Raw genomic sequence first — 10,579 nt, forward strand, 5'->3', positions numbered from 1 at the left:
ACCGCGGACCCACTGAGGCGTGGCGGGTGCCCCCCAGGACCGGGGTTTGTCGATGAACCTCACCGCCGAGCAAGCGGCCACGGGAGGCCCGCTGCTGCAGAGTAGCCCGAGCTCATCCCCTCGCTGTGCTCCTGCTCCTGTAGTTTTCTTCGGGGCTAATTTAAGAATCTGTTCTGGGGGCGCCTGGCTGGCTCAGTCGGTAGCGCGTGCGACTCTGGATCTCAGGATTGTGAGTTCAAGCCCGTGTTGGATGTGGAGCCTACTTAAAAAAATTAATGATACAGATAAAATGTAATAAAAAAATAACATCAAAACCCATTGTGGCTTCCTGCTAGTGTAAGAGCTACAAGCACGTGTCTGTACACAGTGGAATGTTTGTGCACGTTGAGGTGACGTTGTAATAAAAGTGGCTTAAGTCCTCACATGGGGGGTCTGCCAGGATCCTGTTTGCTGAAAAGGAGGCAGAAGAGGCCTCCGGGGTGAGGGACAGGGGGCGGGGGTGGGGGCCAGCACTCCGAAGCCCAGAATGGAGCTGCATTAGATCTGAGTGTGGGGGGGCGATCGGAGGGTCTCTGCACAGGCCTGGCTCCCGCGTTGAATGGGGACACAGGTGTCAGCAGGCTGCCTCAGCCCCCGCAGTGGAGCCAGCACCCAGGCCCCTGGGGCCACTGGGAAAGTGGGCCACGAGGGTGTGCGGGGCCACCTCTGGCTGCCTGGGGCAGGTGGGCTGCCCCGGGACCACTTCCAAAGTGCCCTGCCCAGTGGCCCGACTTGACCTTGTGAGGACAACAGGGGACCCACCGGCTGTGTTTCAGATTCTCCAGAGACACAGCAGGAGGAGATAGGAGGACGTTTCGGTTCCAGACTGGTTCAGGTGCTCAGGAAGCCCGGGAGGCCCTGCCGTCTGCCGCCTGCAAGCCGGGGAACCGGGGGAGCTGGTGGGGTGATTTAGCCTGAGCCTGAAGGCCTGGGACCCGGGGAGCCAGCAGTGTAAGTCCCAGTCAGAGGGCCAGAGAAGCCGAGATGAGATGCCCCAGCTCAAGGGGTGAGGCAGGAACAGGGGGAGAATTCCTCCCTGCTCTGCCTTCTGGTCTACCCAGGCCTTAAGGGGATGGGGTGAGGCCCACCCACATTGGGGAGGGTCATCTACGGTGCCGAGTCCACCGATTCCAGCTCATGTCATCCAGAGACGCCCTCCCAGACACACCCGGAAACAACGTCCTGTCTGGGCACCCTGCAGCCACTCCCGCTGACATGCCACGCTGAACATCACAGGCAGCTGTGACATGACTCAGGTTGGAGCAATGGGGGCAAGTTGGTATCCAGGGCGCACGTCCCTAGAAAGGAGAAGCACCCAGAGTGGCTGCATTAGAGAGTGGGGGCCGGCTTGCCTCTGTCGTGCCTGGGACAGGGAGAGCCCTGCCCTGAGAGGGGCTGGTTGCCCTGAGGGCAGGTGGGGCTGGCGGTGTGACCACCATAGGGTGGGCAGCCCAGCAGGAAGAGCAGACCTTCGCCGCCCCCCTGGGTCTGGCTCCGAGTCTTCCCTGCAACTTCATGCTGGTTCCTCAGTTTCCCCATCAGTGGCAGTGTGGCCCGCAATGTTCTCAGGTGGGTGAAACGTGCACCCAAGCACATAGAGCAGGGCCTGGCCTGGGGGAGGCAGGAGGGCTCCGCCTCCTACAGGCTTGCTGGACCAAGAGGCTTCTTGGCAGGCACAGTGGCAGGGGCCCGAGCTCACCGCTCCCAAGGAGCACTCATTCTCTTGGGGGAGTCGCTGAACTTTGCACCTTGGCCTCCTGTGGGAATAAACGAGAACCACGCCATTGAAACAAACAGGCTGTTTATGCAGAATGTGCTACGGGAGGGAGTCAGCCACCCTCCGTGCATCCAGCAGGCGCTGGAAGGCAGGCTCTCAGCCGGACAGCTTTGTGTTAAAAAAAAAAAAAAAAAAGAAAGAGAAAAAAGAAAGTTTAAAAATCGGACACACAGCATCATGCTAAGTGACTACACTAGCAATGAGCCATCCGAAAGTGCGGTCACGAAGACTGTCCCACTGGTAACAGCTGCAAATGGAACAACATACCCAGCAATAAATTTAGCAAAAGAAGCACACAGTTGCACGCTGAAAATTACAAAACACTGTGGAAAGGAGTTGAAGAAGGTCTGAGTGGACGGATATCCAGTGTTCCCAGATCGGAGGACTCTGTGCGGTTGCAGCACCCCAAACCCTGGTGGGCTTTTCACGAGCTCATCCTAAAGTTCACAGGGGACCACCGGGGCCGCAGAGGGGCCCAAACAACCTGAAAGAAGAACAAAGGTGCTGGACTTGCACTTCCCGACGTGAACTCACCGGGAGCTGTGGTCATTCTGACAGTGTGGTGCCCGGCGTGAAGCCAGAGCCAGAACCCCCGGAGCACGCTCGAGAGCCCAGCAACACACCGCACGTTCCTGGCCGGTTGTTTTCAGCGGGGGCCCCAGACAATTCAGCGAGAGCAAGAACAGTCCTTTCAACCCGCAGTGCTGGGACGGCGGGGTGGCTAGCCACACGCCACGAGCCGAGGGGCCCCACGTCATGCCATGCCCAACTCAACTCAAAATGATCCCAGATGGATCACGGTCCTCAGTGTAGGAGCTGAGTGTTAGACGACAGTTCTTAACATATGACACCAAAAGCACAAGCAAAATAAGAAAAAACACCCAAGTTAGACCTGGCCAAAATTGAAGACTTTGGCGTGTTGAAGGATGTCACGGAGGACGTGGAAAGACAACCCACGAGATGGGAGAAAATATTTGCAAATCATAGATCTGCTAAGAGACGAGTATGTAGGACATGAGAAGAACTCTTAACAACTCGTCCCCCGCATAACCCAACTTAAAAAACGGACAAAGGGTCTGAATGCACATTTTTCCAGAGAAGACGTAAATGGCCAATCAGCACACGGGTCGATGCTCAGCGTCACTAGTTGCCAGGGAGAGGCATGTCAGAGCCGCCACGAGGTAGGGCTTCGCGCCCGCCAGACGGCCCGCATAGGAAAGACAGACAGCAGCGCGTGTTAGATGAGGGTGTGTAGAAATCAGCACGGCTGGCAGGGATGGGAAATGCCGCTGCCGCTGCCGCCGCCGTGGGGCACAGACAGCAGCTCCTCCAGATACTAAACATAGGGTCACCGTGTGACCGGGCAGTTCCCCTCCGGATGCTTCCAAGAGAAACAGAAACCCATGCGGCCGAAGGCGAGAAGCCCCCCGAGGACCCGCGGGCGGAAGAGTGCACGTTAAATCCACCCGAAGGCTGCACAGCGCTGTGGCTATGCTAAAACAGCAGAACACTGAAGTGTACACTTTATTTTGTAATCTTTTTGAAGATTAAAAAAAAAATGTTAACTAATGTCTGCACCCACCATGGGGCTCAAGCTCACAACCCGAGACCCAGAGTCACGTGCCCCGCCCACTGAGCCAGCTGGGTGCCCCCAAACTGTATGCTGTAAATGCGTGAATTTTATGGTATGTGAATTTTATCTCCATAAAGCTGAAAATGCGGAAGTTTCTGGCGTGTTCCGATTGGAGGCTGTGGCCAGCCAGGAGTGGAGCGCCCCGTGTGCTTGATTTGGGGGGCATGTTTGGCTTTGTCTGGTGCCTGCAAAATAGGGAAATGGGGGCAGGAACAAAGAAGGTCCAGGTCGGGTGGACAGAGAATGGGAAGTTTGGCTGAAAGCGGATCTTATTGAAGCCCGTTTGGGCTCAGGAACGCCCAGGCTGGGGCAGTCGGGACTGGAGCTGGGGACGCCCAGGCCCCGGGGGTCCTGTTTGGTGGACACAACAGGCCGAGGGAAATCAGACACAGGGAGAAAGACACGTGAAGGTGAAGACAGAGATCAGGGTGATGCTTCTACCAGCCCAGGCACCCCAAAGATGGCCAGCAACCGGCCAGCAGCGGTGGGGGGCGGGGCACCTGGACCAGATTCTCCCTCGCCCACACCTGGGTCTTAGACTCCCAGCCTCGAGACTGCGAGAGAATGACGGTCTGCAATCTACCCCCCGCCCCCCGGTTGGAGCTACTAGGCTACGGCTGCCCCAGGAGACTCGGGTGAGACTCAGGGCTTCATAGTACCGCGTGGTGCTGGCCAGTCCAAAGGGGCCTGGCCACAGCGCTTCCAGAAGTCCTCTGTGGTGCCCGGATTGGGTCCTGGGGAGGGGGTGCCGGAGGCCTTACGGGGACACTGGGAGGCCCGAGGCAGAAACTACTGAAGCCAGTATGGAAGTTGCTGAGAATTTTGACAACCAGTGTGGACGTGCCAGAGCCCACCCCGCACAAAGCGCCAGGCCTCGGGAAGAGAAGGACTCTGGGGTCCCAGGCAGGTGCGTCTGCCAAGCAGAGGCCTGGACGTGCCCTCGGGCTTCAGTGTTGGGGAGCTGGCTGAGGTTTCCGGAAATGACCCTGCGGGACGGATGTCCAGGACAGAGGTCTCGTGAAGTGGACTCTTGGGAGTGAGGCTCTGGACAGCCGAGGAGAAGGAGGACCGGAGGGGGAAGGCTTCGTGGGACACCAGGGCACATCCTCGGAGCTGAGGTGGCCCCGACTGAAGTCACGAACAGAGGCTCGCTCCAGGCATCATTCCCTGGGACACGCTATCCCCAGGGGCAAGCCTCCATCTGGCCCTGCGCATTTCCCTGGGAGGACAGGGGGCTACAGCCCCTGCCCCTCAGCTGGTCTCAGGGCAGGACATGCCACCGGGAGCTCCAGGCCCCTCCCTCCCAGAGGCCGCCTCCCTGGACCTCAGCATCGGATGTCAGACCCTCGTCTCTGAAGGTCTGAACCCCTGGTGCCCACTTCCATCTCAAGGACTGCGTCCCTGTCCATGTGCCAGGAAAACAGTCAGGGAGATGCCGAGAGGCCCCTCTGGACCGCCTGGGGGCCTGCTGTGTGACTGGGGTCCCACTTCTTCCTGATGGTCATGGCCGTGCTCCCCTGCCAGTTTTGGGACTGCTTGTCTCGCTGGCGGGTCTCAAAACAAGGAGTCTGAAGAGACAGGGCAGCAGCCGTGGCCTATAGGTCCCTGCTGTGGCCCCTCCCACCTGCACAGCCAAGTGTGGACAGGGCCACGGGCACGGATCCCGGGTGGGTCACTGGCAGTGAGGGTGGGCCACGCTCTTCTTTCCACCCCTCGGTCCCAGACTTGCTGGGGAAAGAGCGCCTCTCCTGGTTGATTTGGGGTGAATGCCGCTATCCTGCAATGTGATATCCCATCCTCAAAGGTGTCACCCCCGAGCTGGGGCCTCTGCTGACCGTTCCAAAGGCTGCCCCAGTGCTCTGTAGGGCTGGCGGCTTCTGAGCGGTGTGGCCTCTGCTCGGACCTGCGTGGTCACGGGCCCACCACCAGCCCTCTTACCACAGTGGACGTCGAGTCCCTGGGTCTGGGGCCGTTGCAGGCGGGTCCTGCGCTGGTGGACCCAACATGCTAAACCCTCATTGAAGGGGGTGGGCTGCCCTTCTGTGCTCAGGGAAGACCAGCCTGGCCTGTGCGTCAGTTCCGCCGAAGACCCACGGCTGCCCCTTGCAGGGGGAGGTCTCTGAAGTGACCGGCTGGCCTCCAGAGGGATGGTGTCATAGTGGGGGCCTGGCAGTGGCCTGGGGGGCAGCCTTCACGGGAGGGGCTTCCTCGTCTCTCCCCAAGGCTGCTCTGCTCATGGGCCCAGAGGGCAGCATCTGCGTGGCCGAGCTCAGGGCCCATTCTGTGAATTGGTCACCCGCGCTTCCCTTGGAGGTCACAGACACGTGCTCCCGAGACCCCTGCCTGCCACGGCCACTCCTATAGGTTCACCTGTGCGTCTCCTTCCCAGGGCTGGGGGAACGTCCAGGGCGCCTTCTTGACGGGGGAGGAACAGACCCATTCAGGAGATTCCTGGCCCCGCACCACGTCCCGAGGCCGCGGCATCTGCTCCGGCGGACACACAGGGCTGGCCCAGCAGCTGCGAGCTGTGTGGTCCTCAGGTGAGTTTTGTGTGGGTCAGGGCTCTGCAGAGAAACAGGACAGTGGGATAAGTACACACAGAGAGAGCAATGAGAGGGGTCTGGCTCCTGCGGTCACGGAGGCTGACAGGTCCCAAGGTTGGCGATCTGAAGGCCTGAGACCCAGGGGCGCCCAGCGAGTAGGGCGGCTCCAGACGCCCGCAAAGGGAAGGAGAAGACCCGCCCTTAGAGTCTGCACGGGGGATGCGGCCCTACGGCACCCTGAGGTCCCTTTCTGGCCCTTGGAGCTGGGCGAAGCCACACAACGCGAGTTTCCAGCCCCTGGTCGTGCGGTTACCCGTCCCATATTCCAGCAGTGATGGGAAACAGAGGTGCTGGCCTCACCCGGTAACGTCCAGGCTGGTGTGCCCCCCTTTCTGATGTCCCACATTTGTTTTTAAAGATTTTATTTCTTTATTTGAGAGAGAGAGTGCAAGAGAGAGGGAGGGCAAGAGCAAGGGCAGAGGCAGAGGGAGGGGCAGACGCCCCGCTGAGCAGGGAGCCCGATGCAGGGCTGGATCCCAGGACCCTGAGATCATGACCTGAGCTGAAGGCAGACGCTTAACGACTGAGCCACCCAGGCGCCCACATCCTGCATTTTTATCTCACTTAATGCTATGGACTGAATTGTCCCCCCAAATTCATATAGTGAAGTCCTAACCCTCGATGTGACCCTATCTGGAGCTGGGGCCTTTACAGAGCTGATCAAGGTAACACGGGGTCACTGGGGGCGCCCTGATCCCGTGAGACTGGGGTCCTTACAAAAAGAGGGGATCAGGACACAGACGCACATGGAGGGACGACCCCGTGAGGACACAGGGGGAGCACGGCTGTCCACACACGAGGAGAGAGGCCTCAGGGGGACCCCACCTTGCCCGTGCCTGGACCTTGGGCATCAGCCTCCGGGACTGGGGGAGACAGTGCATCCTGCTGTGTGAGCCCCGTCCGCGGTGTTTGTCATGGTCGCCCAGCAGTGTAACACACTGCTTCCCAGTGCCAGTCTAGCAATGACTTAGCAGGTGCTCCGGGAGCCTCGAAAGGGGGTTAAACCCTGCATCTCACGGGAGAGCTCCGGCACTGACACACGTGTCTAACTGCATATTCTTTCCCCACGAGGGAGCAAGCTCGGGCTTGGACTCCGATGGACGGCCCCAGCTTCTGCGGCTTCCTCTGTGTCAGCCGGGAACCGAGTGTGTGCTCCTGCCGGGGGAGGTCAAGTGCAGCCCACACCATTATGGGGATAGAAGATGGTGTGAGGGTTAACTGTGTGTGTCCACCTGACCAGGCCACGGAGGGCCAGACATCTGGACAAGCGTTAATCCGGGTGTGTCTGTGAGGGCGTTTCTGGATGAGATTCACACTGGGATCCATAGGTTCAGTAGAACCCTGTCTGTCCTGATGTGGGTGGGCCTCACCCAATCAGTGGAGGGCCTGCCTAGCACGGAAAGGCTGAGTGCAGGGAACTCCTCCTTATGCCTGTGTGGGCCGGCACATGAGGCTTTTCCTGCCTTCAGGCCCGTGCAGACATGCTGGTCTTTGCTGGGTCTCTAGCCTGCCGGCTTTTAGACCAGCACTCACACCCTCCGCTTTCCTCTCCATCCGGCTTAACGAGTGCAGATCTCGGGACGTCTCAGCCGCTGTCTCCGCACGAGCCGATCCCTTGCAACAAACCTGCTATGGCTTCTGCTTCTCCGGAGAACGCTGATGGAAGTGCCATGCCCTTGGAGTTGTTCCAGGAGCCTGCCGTCAGCGTGGGAGCCGGTGCCAAGGGGCCGCAACCAAGGAGACCGGCCCATGCTCCTCTTCCCGGACCCAGTCCCCACGTCCTCCTCGGGGACAAGCCACTCCACACCACCTGGCTTCCCTCCAGTGACTTCCCTCCACTCCTGGGAGTGAGCCTGTGGCCTCCTCCTGGGCCTCATCAACCTCACAAAGGCCTCGCGTGTGAGACTGGAAACGCCAAGCTCGCAGCACGCCCCGTCCTTCCCCGCGGCTCCAGGCTCACGCCACTCGCCTGCCTCGTCACGGGCAGTCTGCTGCCTGCCCAGGCTTCTGGTGCTCACGCTCTGCCACCAGCCTCGACCCCGTGGCCTGCCGTCCACTGTTCTCTTGTGGCCTTATGGGGGTGGGCCAACTCCTTGTCACCTTCCAACTGTTTTTGGGAACATGTGTCCTCCAGGGTCACCTTGAAAGGAAGCAAGGAGCTTACCTCACTTCCCCTGCTTGCCATTGGTTGGAACTCAGTCATGTGACCGGCCTTTGCATGCATCAGGACAACACACCCAGGCCCACCATCTGGAGGAGGAGAGGTGTCAAGTGGGGCTGAGTCCTCCCCAAGGCTGCCAAGATCTGCTGACAGTGGCGGTGGCCCTGTGCGGGAACAAGCTGTCCACGACCAGTCAAGCTGAGCCCGATCACGAGAGCTGCAAAGCTTACCCTCGTGCCCCTGGAAGTCCTGTGGGTATTTATGGATCTGAGTGTTTTTGTAAAGGCAGCTCCCTCCCTCAGACAACCTAGTTCTGTAGGAGTCAGGATAGGCCAGGTTATGTTGTGGTAACAAATAAACCCGAAACCTGAAACGACGTGATGCTGGCTTAGCGGCAGGGCGCTGGCAGCGACGCCCAGCAGTGGAGGCTGGAACGGTGGGGATCCGTGCGACGCTGGTGGGATTCCGTGAGAGCCATTCGTGGTAACTCGGCAGGACAAGAAGGAGACGGGCTCAAGGAGGAAGGCCCCGTTTGCACGTGGAAATGACAGCAAACATGGGGATGTATCCAGAAATTCAGAACTTTGCAAGGTTGGAAAGTCAGTCGCTTCCAGAGCCAGAATTTTACAAGCTTTGTTGAGACGAAGGCCCAGTGCCGTGCCTGAGTGGGGGCACACAAGGCAGAGATCAGAAGACGGGTGAGGCCTGGCTGGGAGAGCCCCTGGTGGCTGCCGTCCATGTGGCAGATAGGCACGAGAGCAAATAAACCTGAACATTTCTGCTGGCTCTGTTAAGCCACTCGTGGCACAGTCTGGCGTGGGCTGGGTGGTCCTCCTCCATTCTGAGCCACACCAGCGGGGACATGAGGCCTCCAGGGTTGCCATGCAAGGGGAAGGGAGCTCCGGGGGGTGGGGCAGGGGCTTTGCAGGGGCCACTCCTGCCCACATACCCCTGGCCAGGATGCAGTCAGATGCCCAGGAAGAGACAGCAGGACTGGGCTCATCGCCTTGTCCCGTCTCCCTTCGGTCACACTCTCGTGGCCACTCCAACCTGATGGCATCCAACCTGCCTGGTCTACGCTCCCGAACCACGTGGCATCGATGACACGACACACGCCGCTTTTGTGGCTCTGACGCAGTGGGTCCCTCAGCTTCAGGCAGCTGGACGTTTGGTGTCCTCTGTGTGGAATGTCCCGCCGTCCAACATACAGGTGCACACGCCCGTACGCGTGCACGCCCACGTGTGCCCATACACGCGCGTACCTCCCCGCTCGCCTCCCTTGCAGCTTGGAGCTTGTCTTGCCGGGGAGGTTCTGGGGTCCCGACGGGGGTCAGACGCCGGCTGTCTGCGAACTACACCCATCCAGGCTTGCATGGAGAATGCAAAGTGGAACACCTGGTGGGAAGGGAGGAAATCGGGAAACGTGGAACTCCTCCCAAGAGAAGGCCGCGGATGCTTCCACCAGCAGGCGGGCAGACATGCTGCGGAAACTCAGCAAAGCCTCATTGTCGCGGGAAGCGCGAGCACCTGAAACAACGGACTCGAGGACGAGCGTTTGCCTTATCCTACGCAGTGGAAATACTCTTCGGTCCGAGATAAAAGCTTTTGGAAATCTTGATTTAGAAAGTAAGAGCCAACACATTCATTTAAACAAGAGCCAGGGTGAGGAGCTCGGACACTGGCTGGGCTGGGACCCTAGCTCCCACCCAGCCCCGCCTTTCCCATCCCTGGTGCTGCCTGGCTGCCCCACCCCCCGGCGGTCTCCCTCCCTCACCGGCTGCCACTGCCCCGCGTGGGGCTCAGGGCTATTTTTTTGTTCTGTGGGCAGATGAGGGCCTAGCTGGGTAAACAGAGCACAGGTCTGCCTGTGGCTGAGGTCAGGGCGCACCTCGGGGAGGGCAGGGTCCCCCTCTCCATGGACAGCTCTGAGGACCCACCCTTGCAGGGGTTGTGACGGGCCCCCCAGGCTGGGCTGCAGGGATGGGACCTGAGGGGGCCTGGCAGGCAGGGAGGGGGAGGCTCCCCTCCCAGAGCCAGAGGCTCCGATGCCCCGACACCAGGCAGCCCCGGGGTGCCCAGGGGGACCCCGACAGCACCAGGGCTGAGGCCAGAACAGAGGTGGCAGCTGGCAGATCTCGGGGCTCTGTTTCCAATCAGCCAGTAGCTGGTCTTTGGCTGACGCCCAGCCGTTCAGAGTCTCCCAGCTACTCCTCTGGCAGTTTTCGTTTGGATCCTTATGGTCTGAAGGTGACCTAGCCCCGGTCGGAGTGTGGGGGGTGGGGAGTGGCTGGCTGCCACACGAAGGCCCCCGGGGGACCGATGCCAAGCGGAGCCTCTGAGTAAGGTCTGGCTGCAGCTTCTGGGGA

The sequence above is a fragment of the Ursus arctos genome, unplaced genomic scaffold (genome assembly GCF_023065955.2).
Source record: "Ursus arctos isolate Adak ecotype North America unplaced genomic scaffold, UrsArc2.0 scaffold_23, whole genome shotgun sequence".
NCBI lineage: Eukaryota > Metazoa > Chordata > Mammalia > Carnivora > Ursidae > Ursus > Ursus arctos.